Source organism: Heptranchias perlo, chromosome 4 (assembly GCF_035084215.1).
Source record: "Heptranchias perlo isolate sHepPer1 chromosome 4, sHepPer1.hap1, whole genome shotgun sequence".
NCBI lineage: Eukaryota > Metazoa > Chordata > Chondrichthyes > Hexanchiformes > Hexanchidae > Heptranchias > Heptranchias perlo.
Genome location: NC_090328.1, coordinates 83,027,643 through 83,051,338, shown reverse-complemented (window position 1 = coordinate 83,051,338; position 23,696 = coordinate 83,027,643). Strand labels below are relative to the sequence as shown.

The 23,696-nt window shown below is 42.0% G+C and overlaps 1 protein-coding gene across 3 annotated transcripts in view; it reads left to right on the top strand.

The window, feature by feature from the left end:
• The window catches only part of cdc42se2 (CDC42 small effector 2), a 148,727-nt gene that overhangs the window by 110,862 nt on the left and 14,169 nt on the right, over positions 1-23,696 (top strand). The gene's annotated exons all lie outside the window — the stretch shown is intronic.

The following is a 23,696-nucleotide window of genomic DNA, read 5'->3' as shown; positions in this document are numbered from 1 at the left end:
CTTTGACATTTGAACCGATTCAGTTATGGGAAATCTTGCTCAACTGCATGTACTATAATTCAGAGCAGTACTTCACCTCCAGCAGACTGTAGTGTCCCATGCTGTTATCTTTTTATTAATTCCGTTAATGAAGTGGGGACAAGTCGAATAGTCCCCTCTACTTCAGTCCTTCATTCCCACAACGACTGCATGGGTTGCTCATCAGATTCGTAATACCAGACAAGTGGTTGTGGAGGCCTGTCCCTCCAAGCCAGCCTCCAGGTGCATTGAACAAGAAATGCCATCAATGATGTCCTTGGAGACACGTAGACCTGACATCTGTATCGCTCACCCACATACTTCTGTCAGTGGTCAGAGAGGCAAACAGTAATAGTGGGGGAAAATAAAACTTACTGTAATATGTGAATCACTGTAGCTGAACATCTGAAAAAATAACTTCATACCATAGAGCACTTGCTAAACTTCCGGCTGACTGCAGGATATACTATCCTGGATTGTACATTGCTATTCGTCAGCACAATGCATGGATTAGTGTTATGGGAATATGCAATACACAGCCATAAATTTATCCAGCTCCTTACTAAAAATATGCACTTAAAAATTGTTTTCACAAGGCTGCACTGAGAATGCCTTTCAAAAAAAAAGTTTTAAAAGTGCATTCCTTAATTAAGCATTCATTTTCTAATTAAGGCCAATCTGGCTGAATGAATTTAGTCAGCTGTCTGTCACGCATCGCCTCCAGTGTGACCTCGTGAACTGCGGTACTACAGGGCTCCCTCAGTCTGTTACGGTGCTGGAGATAGGTGAACTGCCACAAGGAGATTTAATAGAAAGTATCAGACCAAGAGAAGCAAAAATTCAGGTTTAAATTTCAGCTCCATCTAACTTTAAACCAGTCCTTCTTCCACATTCTTTATCATTTGCTGTGCTGTGAGCTGAGTACAAGTATATAGAGGCACTTCCTGAACGTATAGACCACACCACACTGATGTACTTCTCAGAAACTTCCTGCTTTACAAATAGTGTGTCCATTGCTATGTCATGTTGAAACCGGACGAGAGATGTGGGTTTAGCTTTTTTACATTGATTTGAGGTTGACTGGTGGGTCCCTATATTTGTTTTTAGAATTCATGTCTGGTCTTGTGCCATCTGACGCAGATTCCAGTTTCGTTCCACAATGCTCCCGATCGTTGATCGGGGGGACGCTGAGCAGAGGCTGGTGGGAAAATTGGAGGAGTGTGTCGTCTCTGTGTATTTCTTAGGTGGCTGGATATAGGGACGTTGGTGGCAGCCTTGGAGAAGGCCATGCACCTCCTCTCTTGGCTGCAGCCAGCAGTCAAAAAGGACAAAGGCGGACTATATGGTTTTAATTATGATTGGTCCCTTAGATGTTCTTTTTATATCAAATCATCCTAATGAGAGGCTTAAATATCACCAAATTCTAACTTGTGTTCAACATTACCTGCGATATACTTTACTCATCTTTATGGACTTGAAAACATAATCTAGGCTGACATTTCATTGCAGTACTGAGGGAGTACTACATTGTTGGAGGTGCTGATTTTCAGTTGAGATAATAAACCAAGGCCTTGTTTGGACGTAAAAAAATGCACAGCACTATTGGAAGGAGAACAGAGTGCTATCGTGGTGTCTTTGCCAACATTTTTCCCTCAATCAACATCACTAAAAACACATTTAACCTAGAAATTCGAAGGTGCTGCGCCTGTTTTTCAAACACTAAACGAGGGCCTAAGCTTCCAATATGGCGAGGAAGCACGCTCATTACAAGCCAGAAGTGCACTGCCCACCATATTGGTATAGGCAAAAATATAGGCGTCCAGGGCCCGCAGCTGAAATTAGAAACTTTGCATATGCAAATAAGGGACCTAACATCTGTTTGAGGTGTTAGGCCCCTTATTTGCATTTGCAAAATTGGGTTGCCCTAAACGCAGCCAGCGTCTGAAATTCAGAGCCACCAGGTCTACATGTGGCCTAAGCAGCAGTTCCTAAAGGGACCCTTGCAGGCCGCCACCAAGAAGGTAAGCTTGCTAAAAATACTTACCTGAATGTGGAGCCGGGAGGAGCAGGATCTTCAACACTGGTTACTTGTTAATGGGATCCAACCCTACGCTGGCATAAAGTGTGATGGCTCAAAATAGGAAAAAAAAATATACAATCCACTATTTTTGGAATCCATGTATAAATATATAAATATTCTGCTTATATATAAATATATAAGCAGAATATTTAATAGGCAGGATCAGTGGCTTTGTTCCGTTTTCACAAAATTTGAGATTTTCAACGTGAAACGTAGACTTCCTATAGAACCATAGAAAAGATACAGCACAGAAGGGGGCAGTTTGGCCCATCTTGTCCGCGCCGGCTCGAAGAACAACCAGGTGCCCATCCTAATCCCACCTTCCAGCACCCAGTCCATAGCCCTGCAGCTTACAGCACTTTAGGTGCAGGTCCAGGTACTTTTTAAAAGAGTTGAGGGTCCTTGCCTCGACCACCAATTCAGGCAGCAAATTCCATACACCCACCACCCTCTGGGTAAAAAAAGTTACTTGTAAAAGTTACCTGTTTCTTGAAATCTTATTTTAAACATTTCCAATTAAAATTTAGACTTGCTGTTAAAACACTAAATCGGATTATAATTCCTAACATGTAAAACAGCCAGGTAAGCTCCGAAAGCTTGTGATTTAAAATAAAACTGTCGGACTATAACCTGGTGTTGTGCAAGTCCTTACATTCAACCGTGACTAGTAATCCCTTGAGATAAGCCCCGAGCAACCAGGATCTTGCTACATAGGAAATCACAGGCAGGTAACCATATCTTAGCATTCTGTGATAGCACCTTGGTATTCAAAGTTTTTGGGTAGCACATTTTGCACTTTGTTTAAACAGAATCTCGTTTGTACTTCTTTTAGAAGCAAGGTATAACAAAGCAAAGTAATTAGTTTTATTCGTCCTTTGTGGAATGTCTGGACATTTTAGTGTATCAGTAGAAAATACCTTGATTCTAAATTGTTGCTGTTCTGAATAATGCTCATTGTTGGGGGGATACCGGAAGGTGAGTGAATTATAAACCAATAATCGTCAAAAGGTTCAGATAATGTGCTTGATAATAAGAGGAAAGCTCAAGTAGATAATGTTGAATTGAACTCTTAACGTTGTATATCTCTGTTATCATGTATACTAGACAGTGAAACTTTACATTTAAGTTATTTTTTCTTACCATTGCAACCATTTGTTTCTTTTTGTGAATTGGGACGAAATGCATAGATTGCTGTGTGACTTAGGATTTTGATGCGTATTGGATGATGTGACAAGGCCAACAGTGTTATCAGGGTTTTGGCTGCCATCAGTTTTTGTGCAAACTACCATCTGGTATATTTTATGGAGCATTTTTATATTGATGATTTACCATCGGTGTTAAAAGCACAGTACATGCACCATCCATGATATCTGACAATACAAAGAAGGCGATCTTCACGCCTCCAGTAGTGTTCAGGGCCTGACTATTCCTGGGCTCTCACCATGATCATCAGAGACACGGAGAACAAGTTCTTCTTTTCTAGTGACCTTCCAATGGTCCTACAGTTATCAGCGGAAAAATTAAAGCGGTGCCTGGAGGTGGGGTAAAGATTATGATAGAGCAGGATGTACCCAGTCTATGGAAGGAGCCGGCTTGATGGAATGAACTAGCATTTCTTCTTCCATGTTTTCCTATGTTCATTCAATAAGTTTATGGATTTATTTTTATGCCGAGACATCTTTCAGTGCTGAGGTTGACAGCTCAGTGCTTTCTGTATCATTGCTGCATGGTGACATTTACATTAAAGGTTTAACAATTATGACCTAATCACTTAAAGTTTATGAAGAAAAATGTTCAATTAATTTCTGGAAAATAATCTGACCATTGTGTATTTTGTAACTAATGTAATCCCAGGAAGTGGGGGGGATCCAATGTAATTACAAACTGTGACAGTTTCACTCTCAATTCTGGTGAATACTACTTACAAGAGCCTGTGTTGTAAGCATATAAGCGCCTAATTTTCTTGACAAGAAGGCTACTACTGCAAGGCTTGCCTATAAACATGCCTGAACTCTGTGATTGATGGCACTCAGATGTCTTGCCCAAGGCACTTTTTACATTGGCACTTATTTAGTTCAGATCATGGGAGAGCAACATGGTACATCAGCTATCCATGTTTACGTTACTAAAACCAGCGCCCTTATTCCGCATGGACCAACTTGGGAGTGTGTAAATGGATAGATTGCCACTCTCAAAATAAATAAGCACCAATGTAAAAGCGCCTTTATATAACATAAAACAAATTATTTACCTGGTGGAAATCATTTTGCAGTCTTTGCAAATTATCCATCAACAGCAAATTTTTGTCTTCACCTCATGGCCAATAATCTGTCAGAACATTCACCCATTATAGAACCCACCTGATTTTTGTTCCATTGACAGTGTACCTTTTTAAAATGGTGAAAAACTATTTATATAAAAAAGAGTGGCTGCCTGAGAGTGACGGCTAGGTAGTAATCTCACCTAGGAGTTCAGATAATCATTGTCTGATCTCTGAGATGAAATTATAACTGGAAAATCCACCCCATGGAGTTGGTGGAGCCACTGTTCTGTTTTTGCTTTGTTTCCTTTTCAAGTTTATTTCTAGTTTTCTTCCCCTTTTCTCTTCCCTGAGGTACAGTTCCAGGAACAGTTCCACAGGTTCTCTGATCTCTCACCCAAGTGTCCATCCTTCATGTACGAGGCTAGAAAGAAAGCATCAGGCTGTTCAACTTGAAGGGCCTCACAACTGAGCTCAATCCTGTCCTTGCCCAGTACCCACTTTCCAGCAGCAGTCGCTGGCAACGTTCAGGAGCAGGGTCCCTGGCTAATTAGCCCAGAGGCACCGAGACAAATTATAGCACCCAGTTGGTACCATGGCTGAGATCGCTTACCTTGGTACAGACTGGGAATTGAACATGGAACCTACTGGGACATTTGCCTCATCAGCTATGGGGAGGTAACCCACACAAGTTTATCGAATTCTTCCCAGATTATAACATAGTCAGTTCATGTCATATTAGTTTAGCCTGAGAGATTGTTGGTAGAATTGTTTTGTTAATGATTCCATTGCAAACAAATTCTGCATTAAGACCAGCTGATCCTTTAAGACTGATTTTGCTGTGTATTATAAAATTGTACAAGTAGGAATGTGTGCATATCAGGGATTGATCATTTTTCTTGTATTCCAACTGTTTTCATTTTCCTGAATGAACAATAGAACCTTTACATCAGGAGAGCATTAGCAGCTTATTATATTTGATAAAATTCAAAAAAAGTGTATTTTACCATATGGTGGTGGCCTAAAAATGATTCAACAGCCTCCTCAATAGATATGCCATTAAATTTTGACTGGAGGAGAGAGTCATGTTGAATTGACAAGCTGTTGCATCAAAATAGCAATACAGCTTCTGCTCCATAAAACTCCTGACAGGCAGGATGAATGGTTGATAATCTAGGCCACTGAATCCCTCTGGATATATGCAGAACATTTCCACTTGCAGCATCCCAACTATAAAACATTGGCCATGCTGCTTTAATATGCCCTCCACCACATTTCCCATAATGAGAAAGAAACCGAGCTGGAACAATAATATGCCAGTCTATTGAGGGGCGTGCGGTAGGAAAACTAACTGGTCTTCCTAATGATTAGAAATACCTGACATGATACAGAAGCAGAAATTTACAGAAATAAAGCTCAAAATATGCAAGAGGAGGAAGGTAAATGGAAATGTTATGAATGCTGCTTTCAGTATTGAGCCTCTAATTAGAAGATATTTGTGGCTCTTTAAAAGAACAACAGAACTTTTACATCAGGAGAGCAATGGCAGCTTATTATATTTAATAAAATGCAAAAAAAATGTATTAACCATATGATGGTGGCCTAAAATATGATTCAACAGCCTCCTCAATGACCTTTTTGTGGGTAAAGGCACCACCGGGTGCTGTTCCAAGACATACAGACCAGATAGCCCATGTTCAAGTTCCTGTGCTGAAATAGCTGATCTCGGGCAGGACAGCAGTAATTGTTCTACAGCGACCACCTATTGAGTTAGAAACAAAATCAGTCAGGATTCCTGTACCTGATGATTATCACCATAGTAGAATAGCAACTTTCATCGTCTAGACTTACATATGAAGACTGCTCACTTGGTCAGGTACCAGAGAGCTGTCAGCACTCTTCAGGAGGGGAGAAAATAGTGTGGGGCAGTTGGGAGGGAATTTGACTTGTTAATCCAGTATAATTTGTCAGAAGTGCTCAGATTATATTAAAAGATCCTTTAAAAATCCAGCTGGTTGGATTTTAAATTTTGCTTATTGCACGCACATATAAGAAATAGTTTTGGCTGTTCAGTAGATTTACGCATATTGGGGGTAATTGTGCGATAGTGTAAAACGGGTGATAGCGAGTCGGCAGCCCATTTTACATCTCCTGATTTTCATTTCCATTGAAATCAATGGAAATGAAAAGCTTTTTTGAATTAAAAAACAGCTTAACATTCACATTTATTAATATTCATCAATGATAAATCATGGAATGAAGAACCCAGTTGGTCTCATTCTTGTGTAGGTGCCCACAGTCAAAACATTATGCAATCTGGCTTCAATTTATTTTTAAATTGTGCAACAGTGTAAAACGGGTGATGGTGGATCCGCAGCTCGTTTTACATCTCTTTCCATTTCCATTGACTTCAAATCGGACTGCCGATTTGCTATCGCCCATTTTACCCTGTTGCACAAAGTCAAAATTACCCCCACTATATGGAAATCTACTGAACAGCCAAATCTATTTCCTGTACGTGCGTGCAATAAGTGAAGGGAAGGTCCGCATAGAGGTAGATAAGGCTCTGTGTTAGTATTTGGGCTAAACTTGAGCATGTACAGATGATGCAGTTGCTCATGTATGTACAGACCCCAAACCAAACTACGTGTACTTGAGTGATTCGCTCCAACTTCTACTATTTTAATGAGAGTATAAATATTTTTAATCACTTCTATTTTTAAAAATAGGTTCGTATTGAGTAGGAACGAGTAGATAAACTGATGAGTTAAAAAACAGATGAGATAAAAAACAGATGAGATCAGAGCAAAAGATTTCAATCAGTTATAGTACATCAGAAATGTAAATTATAGAAAATTCTCATGTATGTTCTCGGAAAAGAAAATGCAATGTTTTTTATATTAGGATATGTGGATCTGTATACTGGGGCCCTGTACGTATTCTACAGTTGTAAAAACACTTTTTTTGTTTCTGTTTATCGTGGGAGTAAAGTTAATTTTGTTACAATGCACTGCTGATACGCCCATTTGCAGAGTGTTTACTGTAGTGCAGGATGGTGGTTTTGGTGGGTGTATCATCTAAAATTTGGGTGGCTCGTTAATGTGGTCGCCATACTTTTCTGGGTAATGCAGCACAAACTTCATGTGTTAATTCCTTGAAATGTGTAGGGAGGAGGAGGAGGAGGAGGAGGGAGAGTAAATGTAGCACTACCTGGGTATGCCACAAAAAATGCATTCATGCAGTAAGCATATTTTCACAGCAACGCCAAGCAAACAGCATTCTGTCCTGTATGCTTCTTTTGATTTGAAATTGTATTTGGTGAAATGCATGAACAGGACATCGTTCAGTGGAACCTGTATACTGAAATCACCAACTATAGTGTCAACCTAATTGAAATTGGAAGAAAAAATTAAATTGTGTGGGAGAAGCTTATATAGATTGATCTGACTTTTATTTTAATCATTTGCTCAGTGTTGTCTTATCTTCACAATGTGGCATTAAACCTCACAGAACAGTGTGAGAATGTGTCAGATTCTCACAATATCTAGTGATCACTGAGAAATCCAGAAAAACAGTTGAACCTTTGTATATATTGGGGATTCCCAGTCAACTCGGTACTGCTTTAGCTTTCAAACCTGTACGTGCTATATGATGTGTAACATTTATTAATGTGATTTTCTGTGCTTAAATATAATTTAAAACACATATTTATTCACAATATTTTCAAAATCCTAAGAATTTGTAGAATAAACATGTAAAAACAAAATGCCTTTTAAAAAGAAAAATCTGATATGCTTTAAAATTTTATACAGATTTGTTGAAATAATTCCATATAACTCGGTCAATAGTCAGAACAATCTGGAAGGGAAATTTAAAATGTTACAGCCCTAAAAATGCACAGGCTTCAATCCCGTAGGTGCCCACCAGCACTGACCCAGCTGTAATTAGTGAGGTCGGTGGGAGCACGCCTCATTTGCATGAGGCCAGTGGATGCCAACACCACTACAGGTGCATCTCGGGCACCTCTGCCCCATGCAGTTGGAAACCCTAGCACTTGTCTGCCATTGGGCAGAGGTGCCCAAGACCCTCCCCTACCCCCAGAGACCCCATGCATTACATCACTCCTTTAGGCCCCTGTATAAAGGGGTTAACCCATAAAAATGTTAAGAAAAGAAACTTGTCATCTTCAGAGGTCCAGGCCTTTACTCACCCCTAAATCCCTCACCCCCAGATGTGGTCCACTTCCATTCATCTGGAGGGTAGTTTGCTTTATTTCATTGGTGTACCAGCCTCTCCAGTGTTATACCGGGTCCCTTATGGGCCAGGGAAGTTGGAACTCCCAGTAGGAAGTGCTCACTCTTTCCCTGTAGGCGGCTTGCGGAAACTCTGCCCCTTACAAGGCCAAGCAGGAATTCTCAACTAAGATTGGGATCCGGTGTATCCATGTCCTGGTCTTTTCACAAGCCGAAACGGTGGAATTCCAGCAGAATGGCTGAGGGAATTCGGTCCCTGTATTTTTCTTGTGTTTGCTGTGAGCAATAGTTCCTCATACTGTAACTTCATTTGGACATTAAGAAACATCAGGGTAGATCTTGACTTTGTACAACAGTGATAGCGAGTCGGCAGCCCGTTTTACGTGCCTCCCGATTTTTAGTGCCATTGACTTTGATGGCGTAATCGCAGCAGGCTGATCTCCTTTCCTCTGTCTATACCGTAAACCTGTGCACATCAAAATATACCAATACAATTTGACTGAAAATTGGATCTTGAACAGTAGAGTAAGAAAAAGACCAGCGGTGCTACAGATTTGCGCTGAAAATTAGTTGGATAATAATGATAACTAATGAAAGGGTTCTGGAACCAGCCCAAGAAAGAAGTGACAAGGCCAACTATAATAAGTGACATACTATGGGCAAATTATTTGGGTGTTACAGGAAAGATTGTTACTGTCCAGAAAAGTTGAAGGTAATTGATCAAGAGACAGATAAAGACTGGGATGGTTGTAACATCATGGGTATGATTCAATCCACCTGTATAGAGATTGGAAAGTGTGACGTGCACTGATCACCAACTTCTAGAACAGAGAGGCACATAAAGAGTGAGAAGTAGACTGACCGGAATAACCACATTATTAAGGGTAACAGATGTGAATTGAAAAGCCCAGAGAAGCCACTTGGGTGGAGCATTATTCAATATAATGTTACTTCTCATGATCCAAGCAGACAAGATAGGTACCATGAGGGTTGGGTTACAATCAGTTAAGCATTAGAAGCAAAACCCTTAGTGGAGTCCAGCACTATGTTACCCTGCTACTTTAGATTTCTGTCAGTCTGTCTCTAGCTTTATGTGAACTGATGGAGCCCTTCATTCCAAAATGACCCATTTTGTTTCTGGTTTTGTGCTGCTTGACTGTAAAAGGAAGCATCGTGGTTGTGTGTAGTAGCAGACATCCTGTTGTGCTGCTTAAATTTGCCGTCACTTCAAATTTGCATCATTTCCTGTGCTGATATTAAAGCAACTCTAAGAGATTTGGTTAAATTGGAATGTGCTTCAGTCTTCTCCCGACTGACTGTCTCCTACCTGCTGCATTTCGAAAGAATACAAGAATACCCTGAGTAGAATTTCAAAATGCTGATAAACTAGATGAGAGAACCCAAATTGACTCCTCCACTAGCCCATTATGAGTACGATCAGACAGGATGGTCTAGAATTTGGTCTGCACAGCACCTGTTTTGCGGGCGCTACTCAGACTGCTAAGGCCCCAATATGGTGGGCAGGAAGCACGCGCACGTTTCCGGCCAGAAATGCGCCGCCTGCCATATTGGGTAAGGATAAAAAATTTGCGTCCTTCACCCACACCTGAAACGGACGTTAACCCCAGAGCGTATGTAAATAAGGGTCCTAATTCCTGTCTGAGGCCCCCTCTCCAAGATTGGTTTGCCAGCACCAGCTGCACTCAGGAAATCCGAACCTAACGATCGTCTGCTAGGCCCAACCAAGAAGGTAAGTAACTTACCTGCATGTGGGGCCAGAAGTAGCAGGAGCGCTGCTCCCGACCCCACATTAAAGGAACCGATCGCCTATCTCTCTTGGCCCGGCCCGATCCCGGACCCATGTACCTATCTTGTATTCCTCCGTTATAATGAGGCTTGAGGCTCAATATCTGGGGAGCCTCGGGCCTCACCATTCAGGGGCAGCGAATGTACCCTGCGATCTCTGCTTGCCTAGAAATGGGTGTGCCTGAATTTCTGGGCTGATGGCTGGGATTATCCTCTTTGGGGCAGGGTGATGGAGCAGGACTTCTGCCTGCCCCTCGATTCTACCCTAACCCCGCTCCTGGGTCGGGGCTTATTATTCAATGACTGGATTCATTCCACAAAAAGGGAACCCTCTATTGGCTTTGAGAGGAATCGCTACAGCAATCTGGGGAGATTGGATTGAAACTCCGGCACCTCCAACGTGGAGCCCAGCCATTCCAGGTAAGTTGGGGGAGGTGAGTGGGGAGGGGGGGTTCGGGCTTCACGGGGGTTGATTTTTGTGGGGCCAGGAGGAAAATTAACACTCCTCCTGACCCCACAAAAATAGTTTACAAACCTGTTATTACATATTTCTGAGCGACCTGCAGCTGCCACTTTTAAGCACTGCTGGTTAGGACACTCAACCAATGAGCAGAACAAGCATGGCATATACTCCAACCACTGATAGTTCAAAATTGGATTGAACTCCAGTTGACGCCACTGAACCCAGATTTGCATGGATCAATGAGGCTCCTGCATGTTTCTCCCCCGCACGCCCCCCCCCCCCACCACCCCAAGTGCCCCATTGGCCTATTTCAAGGCCTCAATCATAATGGCGGAGAACCAGATATCGGCAGGAACGGGGTGGTAGGTGCTGTGCTGCTGTTTTAAATGCACCAGCTCCTTGTTCCCATCTAGCAAAGGGGATGAAAATTAGCCCTTTAGCTTCAGGACGAGTTATTCCAGAATCTTAATTGATTAATTTAATAGGAAATCTTATATCAAGAGACTGACTTCATATGCTGCCTTCAGACAGTGTGTTGCAAAAGCAGGAAATGACTCTTCAATGTAATTGACATTAACACATTGAATCAAAACCCATTGTCTAAAAACATGTCCTAACATTTAATATGAACTTAGTGTCTGAATGTTGGTGTGTTTATTTCAGTAGAGAAGGTGGTGTAGGAGTTATTCTATTTTTATTGATTCTGTGCTCATCTCTATAATGTGATTTATCTTTAGACACTCACATTTTTGTATGGAGCTGAAAACCAGAAAATGTAACAACCCAAAAGCAGAAGATTTGTGCAATCTGTTCAAATGACGATATTGTCAAAAATTGTGAATAATATAAAATCTTGCAAACTTTTGTTACATTTTATTAAATCGCATTAGTTTTCCAGCTGAGTAAAAATGCATTTAAGTGTGTTGTTGTTGGCTAGGTTTACTGGAGAACGACTCGACTGGTGACCTATCGTGCCGATTTAGATCATATTAGCTGAAGAGTTTAATACCCCACCTGGTGTGTCAGGGCCCATGCCAACCCTGCAGGCACGGAATGCCACTTCTCTCTGCTGAACAAATATCCGCCCAGTTACCAGGAATTTTATATGGCCACACACATCTAGAGGCCTTTTTCCCTCCCGCAGTGAAAACACAGGGGAAAGAATTTTAAATACATTTTTATCAATTATGTGCTGCATGCTGCAAATACCTCACTGCTCCATGTGCCAAGGTGAAAAGATCAAAATACCCCCACAGCTTATCACCTCCTCCACAGCACCACGGCCAATGGGAGAGGAGCAGAATGTCTCTTTCCCCACACCCCCCACCCCCATATTTGCACTGAATTAATGTATTTGTGTCACCACACGGGCTGAATACAATTCGTGCCTGCATTTTGTATCTTTTTCAGTAAACTAAGCAAGGAGTACAACAACAACAACTTGCATTTACACAGCACCTAGAGGAACCGAGAGGGAATATGCAAAATGAGGGAAGGAGAGGGGTGACCGATGGGGGACAAAAAATGAAAGATAGGCAATGAGAGACAGAGAGAGAATTAGAAAGGAAGGGACTGAGAGAGGAGCAGGGCGTAAAAATGCAACCTGGATTTCAAGAAAATAGTTGGAAACAAAGCATGTTAACTTAGTCGACTAAGTTTCAAGTCTTTTGCATGGTGTACTATTTGTAGTTATAGTGAGAATATTAGTGAACATGCTGGATTTAACACTTGTGGCTCAGTGTCAGTATACAATTTCTTGCTCTGGCTCTTGAGCTTTGAAAGGTTGGCCACATCTGACCTATAGAGTCCTTACAATACTAATAGCTGCAGCCATGGTAAGCTGATTTCTATTCCTGATGAGAAATATCCCACACTAAAGGCCAGGGAGCAATGGCTGAGGATCGGTGCATCACAGGAGAGGTAGTTTATCTGAAAATTAGAAGTTACTCAAAACACACCAGATAAACCGTGAGGTGAACAAACTTTGGTGTAGCCAAGATAATTTAGCAAATGTAGTTCTCCAGTGAATGTCCATAAAGCAACAACCGATTACACAGATTATTATGGGTTATAGAGCAACATATGTCACCAGTATACTGTGTTTGCCTACAAGCTAATTATTAATGGAGTCTTAGGTTTGCTTTGGTCTTGTGTTCATTGGATCAAAAGAAAAGGGCTGTTGAGGTGGTATTCGGGAAGTGTTTGTAGATTTCCTATGGACACTGAGTTAATATCATTAACCTGGTGGAAGATTTCTCACATTGGCTATTTCTAGCTCGTAAATTATAAGTTACTCATAAGTTAAATCATAAGTTAATTCTAAAAGAAACAGGTTCATCGTTTTGCTAGAAATGTTTAGTGGAAGAAATCTCTCTGATGGTTAACTGTGTCACTAACAAGTGGCCCCCAGAGGAAACCTATTGGGGTGAAAGAATTTAGCCCCTTTTCTGATGATGTAACATCCTTATGACAGGGATATCACTAAGCATTTTTGTTTTTCGTGTGTATCCGACCTTGTTGAGCACGAAAATAACAAATGTAAGGAGTTTTACAACACCAGGTTATAGTCCAACACCTTCAGGTGACGAAGGAGGAAAGCTCCGAAAGCTTGCGATTCCAATAAAACTGTTGGACTATAACCTGGTGTTGTAAGACTCCTTGCATTTGTCCACCCCAGTCCATCACTGGCATCTCCACAGCATGAAAATAATAGGCAGAGAGGTGGGCCTTGATGTTACCTCCCCAAACGATGGTCAGGAGAGAATCGGAGGAGGGTTAAAAATTTAAAAGCGGGGAACGCGACCCCCAACCCACCGCGGCAGCAGGCAGGGTGTCGTGCAAGGGCGGGACACTTCATTAACATATTTAAATCAGGTTCCCCAAAGTGCAGTTGGGAGCCTGATTTAAATTTAACAGTTGCCGGCCTGGTTTCCCAGGACTCGGGAAACCCTGCAGTAAAAGGGAAGCAGGAGCTGCCGGCTCAAGAAGGTAAGTGCCTTTTATGGCACTCGTGGTGGGCCAGGTGGAGCAGGAGTGCTCCCCCTCACCGAAGCCTTAGGCCTCCCCTCTGCTGATCGCGGCGCCTCTCCCCTGCTGCGATTGGCGACATCTCTTCCTCACCCCCACCAAGCCCTAATCTCTGGCTCCCTCCCTCCCGATTGCTATTCTCTCCCTCCTCCCCACCCCCACCAAGCCCCGATCTCTTCCTCCCCCTTCCCAATTGCTGGGGACTGTCCTCAAGGGTCCCTGGCTGTGGCCTCCTGCTGCTGGTTTTCCTGCCCACCAGCCAGCCTGTCTATTTGTCTGGCTGTCGGGCAGAAAATGGAAGGAAAAAATGATAATGAGGTCCTGCCGCCAAATGCAGCAGGACCTCCACGTCCTCGGCCTTGCCAGGTTTTTCCCTGCGTTCCCCCGTGCCCTCCCCGTAAATATTTGGGGGGGGGGGGGGCGATGTTTGTTTGATTCACAGCAACACGTTGATTAAAATGTTGGATCTGTAAGGATTCTGATGAAGACACTGCAGAGTTAAGTCTGAAATGGATAATTAGTACTGTACCCATCACTTGTTTACCCTTTTGCACGTGAAATCATGCTTCTAGTTGATGGTAAAGGTGAGTGTGTAAAGGTAAAGTTGGAGCAGCTCCCGCCCCCCCCCCCCCGCCCCCCCCCCCCCAAATTGATAAACAGATTGATGGCTGAGTACATTTCCCCATTTGAAGAGAAAATGCATTCTGGAGTTCCACCCCTTTAAAAATGAGACTCCTGCAGCTGTTTATGGAGCTATGTAAAGGCTGTTTAAGTTGTTCTTAACAAGCCTCCTTAGCTTCCAGCATGAAATGGTTGACAATTTCTGTCAGCCTGTCCTCAATTTATGTAAATTACACGCACACAAGCAGTGGCTATTCATTGCCTGATACTAAGGTACTGGAAAGCTTACTCTCCCCATAGAGTCAAGGGCTGATTATGTGAGGCTCTGCTCCCAGTGCAAAGCTTATCCTATAGAGCCAACATCATTTTTGAGTTATCCAGTGTCCCCGTGGACTTATTTATCATACTGAATTTCAGTGCTGGCCAAGACCTGTCTTCTAATATACTGTTTCGCTCAGCCGCCTTCACACTATCCATTAAGCTCCAGAATTGGTGGGGTGGGGGGGATTTCTCTGTCTCAGCCTCTTTTTTTTTCTCTCTGATGCATTAATTGTGCAGATGGATCGATTACACACATTCCATGCCTAAAGGGATTCCCCCCCCCCCTCCTATTTCTACCGCTTCATTTTGAATGTAGCTGAATCTCATCAAGTACTTGTGAGTGATTTTATTGTTTTCAAGCATCTGCTGTGAAACAGGCTGCCACATACTTATACCTGCTGCAGCTGGAAGAAAATCCAGGCTCCTCACAGTCGATGTAAACTTAACTGACACACACACACACATCTCCCAGGGTCAATATAAATCAGAATTTTGACAGAAAACAATATGTTGAGCTTCACAACAGCACACTTACGGACTTGGCAGCAAGTGTGGGAATACACGAGTCTTCCAAAAAAAAATTAGTTATGTGAATCTCATGAAGCAAAACGCCAACATGCACGCAGTGGGGGGTGGCAATAGAAAGAAATTCAATTTTATTGTTCCATTACGAAAAGGATAAATTGTTCAAAATGTCTGGGGGTGAGGGGTCAGAATTGTTTTTCCTCACCAGTTTTCTGCCTTCCTCTACTCTTTTGAAGGTGTGGCTCCTTACTGAGGTACGATGATCAGGAACAGGAACCCTGGCTGACTTTCCCCTCCCTAACCCAATGGTATTGAGACCACTTGTAGCACTCCTACCTCTGCCTGTCTGAGACTAGCTAAGTTGGCACAGTCTGGAAACAAGCCTGGAACTTTCCCACTCTGTATGGCTTAATTACTTACTGAGCTAGCAAGGGAGCCTATTAGCTTTTTTCCGAAGGGAGTTGGTTTAAAACAACATTTAGTTGATTTGGGGGTGGGGGGGCAGGGGATGGGGATTGATGCTCTGTCTCCATAAAACATATAACTGTGGCAAAGGTTTGCAAAGATAAGTATAGATGAGGAAGGCAATTTGGCCCATCGAGCATAGCTTCCCATAGAAGCCTGTGACGCCCCCTCCCCCACCCACCCCGTTACAACATCTTACTGCTTTTTGAATGATTTGAGATTTTGTCTTTGCCATCCTACCCCCTACCTGTAAGACTATTCTTGGTGTTAATCACCCTTTGCACAGAGAAATGTTTGTAACCTAAGTTCTGAATTTGCCTTTAACTAGTTTGTCCCTATGTCATCTTGTCCTTTAGTCATGGTTTAACTTGAAATAGTGCTCATGGTTAACCTTTCTGTATTCCACCTGGTATAAATCTGTAAGATCCCCTATCATTTGTCTCCTTTCCAGACTGAAGGGTCACAGTTTTTCTAACCTTCCCTAGTGCCAGAGGAGTGAGTTAGGAGGAATCAAGTCATGTGGCACTTCTCTGCAATACTTCTGAGTTTGAATGTCTGACTTGTGTCTCTGATCAGAACTGCAGAATTCAAGACACAGCCTGATCAGAACACTATACAGTTTCAACATGACTGCCTCAGACTTGAACTGCACTGATGAACTATATTCTTCTTTGAGATTTGTGGAGATACACTGTGGAACTCCCATCCCCTACAGCAATATAAAATCCTTAATTACGCTGTGAGTATGTAGAAGCATGTCGAGCACAACACATTGATGTTTAAAAGTTACCAGAGCTGTAGCAGCCCGAGGACACACATTGCAGTGTGCCCAGCTTGGTTTCATTAGAACTGTTGACATTGGACAGATCTTAGGTGAGAGATTTTCAGTCACAAGCCACGTACCAAGGACGTTGCCTCATCTTAAAAACATAAACATGGCTAAAAGTGGCAAGTTGCATCCATCAAGTGGCCTGTCGGAGACGGCAAAAAGGCATTAATATATTGTTCTTCTTTGTCGCCCACTTTTCCATGTCTCTTTTCCTCTGTTTTTCGTTTTTTGTGTTACTCTTTCTGCCTTCACCTGGCTGTGAGATTTGGGAAGGTTTTCTCTTTTTTTGCAAAGCAAGACAACCATAGAAATTTACAGCACTGCTGGAAGCCATTCGACCCATCATGTCACTGCTGGATCTTTGCTAGAGCAATCTAAAACTAATCCCTCTGCCCTGTGCTCTCCCCATAGCCCTGTATCTTCCTCTGACACTTTTTAAAAAAAAATTTCCCTTAAAAGATGCAGTGGTCTCTGCTTCAACCCCTCTCTCTGGCAAAGCATTCCATGCTCTAACAACCCATATATCAGTAATATGTAGAGATACTGCTACATGTAGTCATGAGATCACTGTCCTAAGGAAGCAGATCATCACCTCACATATGAGACTGGCAATGAATAGGAATGCTCATAAGCATAATTTCCCCCCTCTTTCCCCCCCCAGAAAGGTACGGAAAGCTCAAGAATATTGATGTACCTGGTACTGTCTAAACATGTAAAACTGCATCATGTTAACTTTCCACTGCTACTCAATGCCTGTGAAGATTGACCTCTAGATTGTGGAGCAGTTATTTTTCCCTGTGTTTTCTCATAGTGTCTACAGTCAAATGATTAAACTATTATGAAGTAAATGATAGGGGCTTGGTGCACTGAGATGGCACACTAAGCCACTGGGCTGTGGCACAATTGAAAGCAGGTTTGCATTCACGATCGTTATTGCCCCCACATTGTGAGTTCTTCGTCTTGTCAGAGCAGGGGGAGGGATATCAATGGGAGGCTGAAAACTTGCCCACAGAAAAGGAGAAAACCCGGATGTTGGAATAGAAAAAACATAGGAACTTTTAATTACATTTTTAAAAAGTAAATTATTGAAGACAGTGCTTATTGTGGGTTTCTTCGGTGTGAATGGCATATATTCAATCTTTATAAGTGGCCTGTATCCTGACGGTAAATTGTAAAACTATCAGAAAAGTGTCTTGAAAACACAGTAAAATAATGCTTGCTTCCTGAAGCACCTCTAGAACTTACCTGTGCTGGATACTAGCTGGTGGTATTGTCCAGCACAACCCACTCAATGCAGGGTTTTCCATTCAGTGAGAAGCTGATGGAGCTACTGTCTGGAAAGCAGTTACAGGAGGTTACTTGTAATTGTACTTGTGTGTTCTTTTTCTTTTACTTCTTGTTTTTTTTTCTCCTGTAAAACCACAGTGAGACAAACAACCACATATATTTTTTGAGAAGTTCCACTCACCATTTGAATTGAACAGGAAGAAGTGTCTCCAAAGCATCAATGCTTTTATAGCATGTTGACCTCACCAGCACGAGTGAAGATGATTTAAGGGGCATTCCATGTAAAAGTAGTTAGTGCGTTAAACAAATTAATCTGTGTCTGAGTTGAGGTTTCTTGTGTTTACAGGCCGTCCCAATGTTTTTAGTACACAATGTCCTTGACTCTTTATCCATTCCACACATCACTAGCAGCTTCATACCTTCCACACTCTTGAAGATCTACTTGGGGGCAGAGAAGCTGCTCATTGACGACTAGGCTTATTTGCCATCTTAGGTGACAGTAATGCCACATATATTCAGGGTCTGACCACGTTGGCTTCACTCTGGAGAAGTGTTGCATAATAAGCATATCCCCATCTCATAGTCTGTAATATGTACAGGGAGGTGAACGTTTGTGTGTCCATTTCCATCAGGCGGGAGGCAGGCCTTGCAAGCCCTCCTGATGGAATCGGTGCAAGGCCCAACCGATTTTCGCGATCAGAACTCATTGGAACAATTTTGGCGAACTGCCAGCACTGAATGAAAGCTATGGGGAAGCCCGCCGATCAGGAGGGGTGGGAGATCTGGCAGTTCCTCCACAGAGCTGAGCCAGAAGTCGGACCCGAAAGGGCGGGGGGTGGCGAAGGGAATGGCAGCGGTTGGGAACATTTTTATGGGTCTACAAGGAGCATTCGTGCTCCTCGTGTTCCCACAAAAATCAGTGCCACAGCATTTGTTTGTGTGTTTTCAGAACAGCCTGCGGCTGTCCCTTTAAGGACCGCTTGTTTGGTCACTCAACGTTCAGGCATCACACTTGATATGCAAAGTGTGTATCCCACTTGCACCTGATTAACTTAAATTTCATAGTCATAAAACAGCAACAAATCACAACCGAAAAGGAGGGGAGCATATGAATCAAATATGAGGAAAGTGGGTCGATTAACTTATTAAACTCCAATAATGGAGAATGGTTTAAATTATCTATACAATGAGGCCGAAAATCAACAGCCATTCCGGCGCATTCCTGTTGTAAGCCTGGCGAGAGTGTGGCAGAAGGGCTGGGTCCCAGTCTTCCCCACCAATTTCCATAGGGTCTAATTTGGGGGAGTTTCCTCATCCCCCGACTTGGTGGAGCATTAAAGGGACGTACTGGCTTACTGACTGGGGAATGTTGGAGTGCACCTCTGGTCCTTGTATATAGCCTGGACATCCAAAGATGTTTAAAATTTTTAAGGTTTTTCTCAGTCCACTTTTAAAGGAGTCCATTGAATGCACTCCAAGATATTTTGGAGAGGGTCAGCACCCCAAACCTCCACTGCATTATGTGGCTTACCCTGTCTGATGGGTGCTCAAAATGTGCCCCTAGTGGTGTGGGCACCCACCGGGCATATTTAAATATAATGACCTCCCCCTGACCCCACATATTTTGGTAGGGTCTGTGCCAGAGGTCTCAGATGGGTGTTCCTTGGCACAACTGCTGGGATGTCGCGCCCACAGATTTTCAACCCCAATAAATTTTTCAGTGTTTGAAGTGCCTGTAACAATGTCCTACTTATTGCACATCTTTGCATGCTTTGGTTTATCTTTAAAATGTCAAACCAGTCTATAAATTTATTTAATGAAAAGTCAAGTCAAGTGTAAAACAGTATTTCAGTCACGTGGTTTTGAAAATGATTTGAATACAAACTAGAAGGTGAATTTAAGAAGGTTTCAAACTAAAGTTTCACATAAAAGCTAATAACTCCTTGGGCTCAATTCTAACAGTTCCCGCTGGGCAGGAAATGTATGACAGCAGGTCAGTAGCCTATTTTTATAACCCGTCCGATTTTCTTTTCCATTGACGGAGATTCTCTAGTATCAATAATATAAGCAGCTTATCTATCTGTCTGTCTTTGTTAATATCTTGGTTGAGGATATTAACATTGGTGAGTTTGAGTTTGAATTTGTTGATAAAATAGAGCAAATTGCTCATGCCTATTTACTTTTAGCCAGTGTTTTGTCAACAATTTTTGAGAACATGAACGACTTTGATGAATCGAGGATCTCTTGACCAGATTTCCTGATAACTATTATGTTCATGAAATCAGGAGAGCTTTCCACTGATGCCTCCTAATAACAAAATTTGTCAAGGAGTTTAATAATTATTTAGCAAGGGATCCACCTTATCTATTGGATTGTTCTATTTATAGAATTAATCATCAGAACTAAAAAGTTGGGTGATAAATCTGTTGCATTAAATAAGTCACTTCACAACCACTTCAAGTCAGTAGCTTTGAACAGGGTTTCATTGTAGAGCTGATGCTGTATACTTGTTGTGCTCATCAAGATGAAGGATGTTGATGCTGAGCAACATAATATTATTCCATTTTTGACACCCGTGGTTGGTATCAGGTACAGCATAGGCTAGAGGCAGAGTAAAGCTTCCTCTGCTTCATTCCAATATGGGATTTATATTTAACTTCAGAATGCTGCCCCTCACTGTTTCGGTGTGAAATTCTGCCAGAATTGTAAATGCAACTACACTCATGTATAAAATCTACTGTCAAAGACTGGAAAGGTGTAAAAGTTTATGCCAGCATAGAATTCCCATTTATTTTTCTACTTCAAGAAAGTATTGTGCAGCTCCCTGAACTCTGCTTCTGGTGCAGTGTATACTTGTCAGTTAGAGCTGCACATTTTGGATAATTGAGTTAATTTCTAATGTTAGTCCCAGGGCTCATCAAGACTAATAACTAACATTAATTGACTGAGCTTGTTCTGTGTTGCTGTAAACATCCTTGTTGAAACAGATCATTTATATTGTGCAGCCCTCTATTAAAATATTTCTAAGATGTGTGATTCTTAGTGTGTTTCTAAACAGAACTTAAATAGGATATGTAATTGGATAAGAAAGCAGTGTACAAAGAGCAATGATTAAGATATCAGCACAAAAAGCAGTTCTGGAAAAAATGATGAGATATTAAAAATAGCAGATGACATCAGGAGTGCCAATGAATAACCTTCGATAGGCATTGAGTTATAAGAGCATTCTGACCAATTCCCTCAAAAGTCCAAACTGGTTCTGTGATTTTTCAATAGATCTCATGAATGATTTCAACACTCTTATAATTCTCTGTACAAAAAAGTACTCAATTGGCTGTAAAGCACTTTGGGGTGTCCTGAAGTTGTGAAAGGCGCCATATAAATGCAAGACTTTCTTTACTTAGAAATAACACATTTTCTGAATTGAAATACCCAGCCTCAAGTCACTTTGTGTAACTGGTCAGCGACAGCTGTCTTTTAGCAATATTGCCATCTCTGCCACTAGGAAACTCGACTCCTTCTTCTGCAGTCAGGAGTGTTTATGATGCAAAGCCCTGGGCAAAGAAAAAGTGGAGGACAATTGCACACAAGAATGTAAACTGTAGCCTCCATAGGAATTACACTCTAGGTATTTCCACAAGAAAGGAAAGTGAATGTATTTTGTAATGTTGCATCACCCACTTTCAGCAGTGTGTCTTGCCCATTTTACACTGCAGTTTTGGTGTAAGTTGTTGTCTTCCTGGCAGCAATCTAATGATAAAGGTCTGATATAAGATGAGCATCGAGTGCTGAAATGTATGGCAGTAATGAGGCCCTGTGGTGGGGATGGTCCTGTGCTAGTAAACAGTGTTGTACAGCTACAGTATAGATGCTGCTGATAGGAAGAATACCAAAAAAGAAGTTTTGAAGGTTTTAAGAAAAACAGGTGGCCAGCTGTACTGCCATTCAGGTTCTAATAAGTGAGCAGAGCTACTTATTCTTAGTTGGAGTCCAGTGTGCAGTGCTTCGTGCAGTAGATTGACTGCCCATGGGCCCAACAGATATATTACTGCTGCTCTGCACAAAAACTTAATCATACATCCACACCACGTCACACAAAAACATGAGTATCTACTTGTCCAGCCAATTTTAACACTTTTTAAAACAAAATAGTTCTACTGTTATTCCGCAATTACAAGCATGTAGACTTGAATGGGTTGGGTTGAGTTCAGTAGTTGTCTTCCTGTCTTTATCACTGTGTCAATCTTAATTGTAGTAACTGGTCTAATCTAGTCTTATATTTTTTTCAAATAATCTTGCAGGAGCCCAATTGGTTCATAATCCTGAAGACAGTAAATTTGTACACACCTCCTAGCGCAGAAGGGCACAGATTTCCAGATATGTGCAATAGGGGATAGGAATTCCATCTCTTGAAATGGCAAGCCCATCTGGAAAGGCAAGGAATGACCATGAGTAACTCTGTTTTTGGCAGTGCATCCATTTTTGGATATTTCAATTTGGTTCCTTAGGACCAGATATTAGAATTAAGGACTTGATTTGCTTCGACAGAGGAATAATGTTTAAGACAAAGTTCCATTTTTCCTCATGTCTGGTTATATAAATTATTCACCTGCAGGTGAATAAGAATTTCCAAATTTTTTTCAAATACTTTAAATTCAGATGCATCACTAACTTTCCTGCAACAACAACTTACATTTATATAGCACCTTTACCGTCCCAAGGCATTTCACAGGAATGTTATCAGACAAAATTTGACACTGAGCCACATAGAGATATTAGGACAGGTGACCACAATCAAAAGGAGCGACTTAAGGGAGGAGAGAGGCGGGGAGGTTAGGGAGGGAATTCCAGAACTTAGGGCCTAAGTTGATGAAGGCACGGCCGGCCACTGGTGAAGCGATGAAAATCGGTGATGCACAAGAGGCCAGAATTGAGGAGCACAGAGATCTCAGGGTGGGGCGGGGGCGGGGTTGTAGGGCTGGAGGAGGTTACAGACTTGGGAAAGAGCAAGACCATGGAGGGATTTGAACACAAGGATGAGAATTTTAAAATTGAGGCATTGCTGGACCGGGAGCCAGTGTAGGTCAGCGACCACCGGGGTGATAGGTGAACAGTTAGGATACGTGCGGCTGAGTTATGGATGAACTCAAGTTTACAGATGGTGGAAGATGGGAGGCCGGCCAGGAGACCAAATGGCTGTAAAGCATGCTGTAGTTAGAGAACTGAAACCCTCTTTCTGCTTTCCAAGAGGTTTACTACAAAATTCATATAGAGAAAAAGGTAGGGAATAATGTGATTGTAAGGAGACCCTCTGTTGTGAAATAATTTGTGAATGGAATCCACAGGCGAAACAAAATCCAAATAAATACATATTTCAACTTTCAATAAGCAGTTGCACTTTAATTTTCCAGGCTAGGAATACTGTATTTAAAAAATCCATCTGGTATTCTTTAGTCCACAATTAAAGGCCTATCCACAAGCTGGCCATCTGCGCTGCATTTGTACAAGTTTTGAGAGTGTTTGTGATTTCCCTCTTAAGACATTGCTGAGTATAACTGTAGCAATCCACAAATTGCTTACTAAGGAAAATGTGCTTTGCTTGTGGCAATTCCGTGGGTGCAGCAGGGAAGTATTGATGTGGGTTTTTACACTTCTTTTTGTCTCTTGTCCTTCCGTTCTTTTCCCTTCCTTTTGTGAAGAGGTGGATTCATGCTGCGATACAGCATTGCAGCATCTCACCC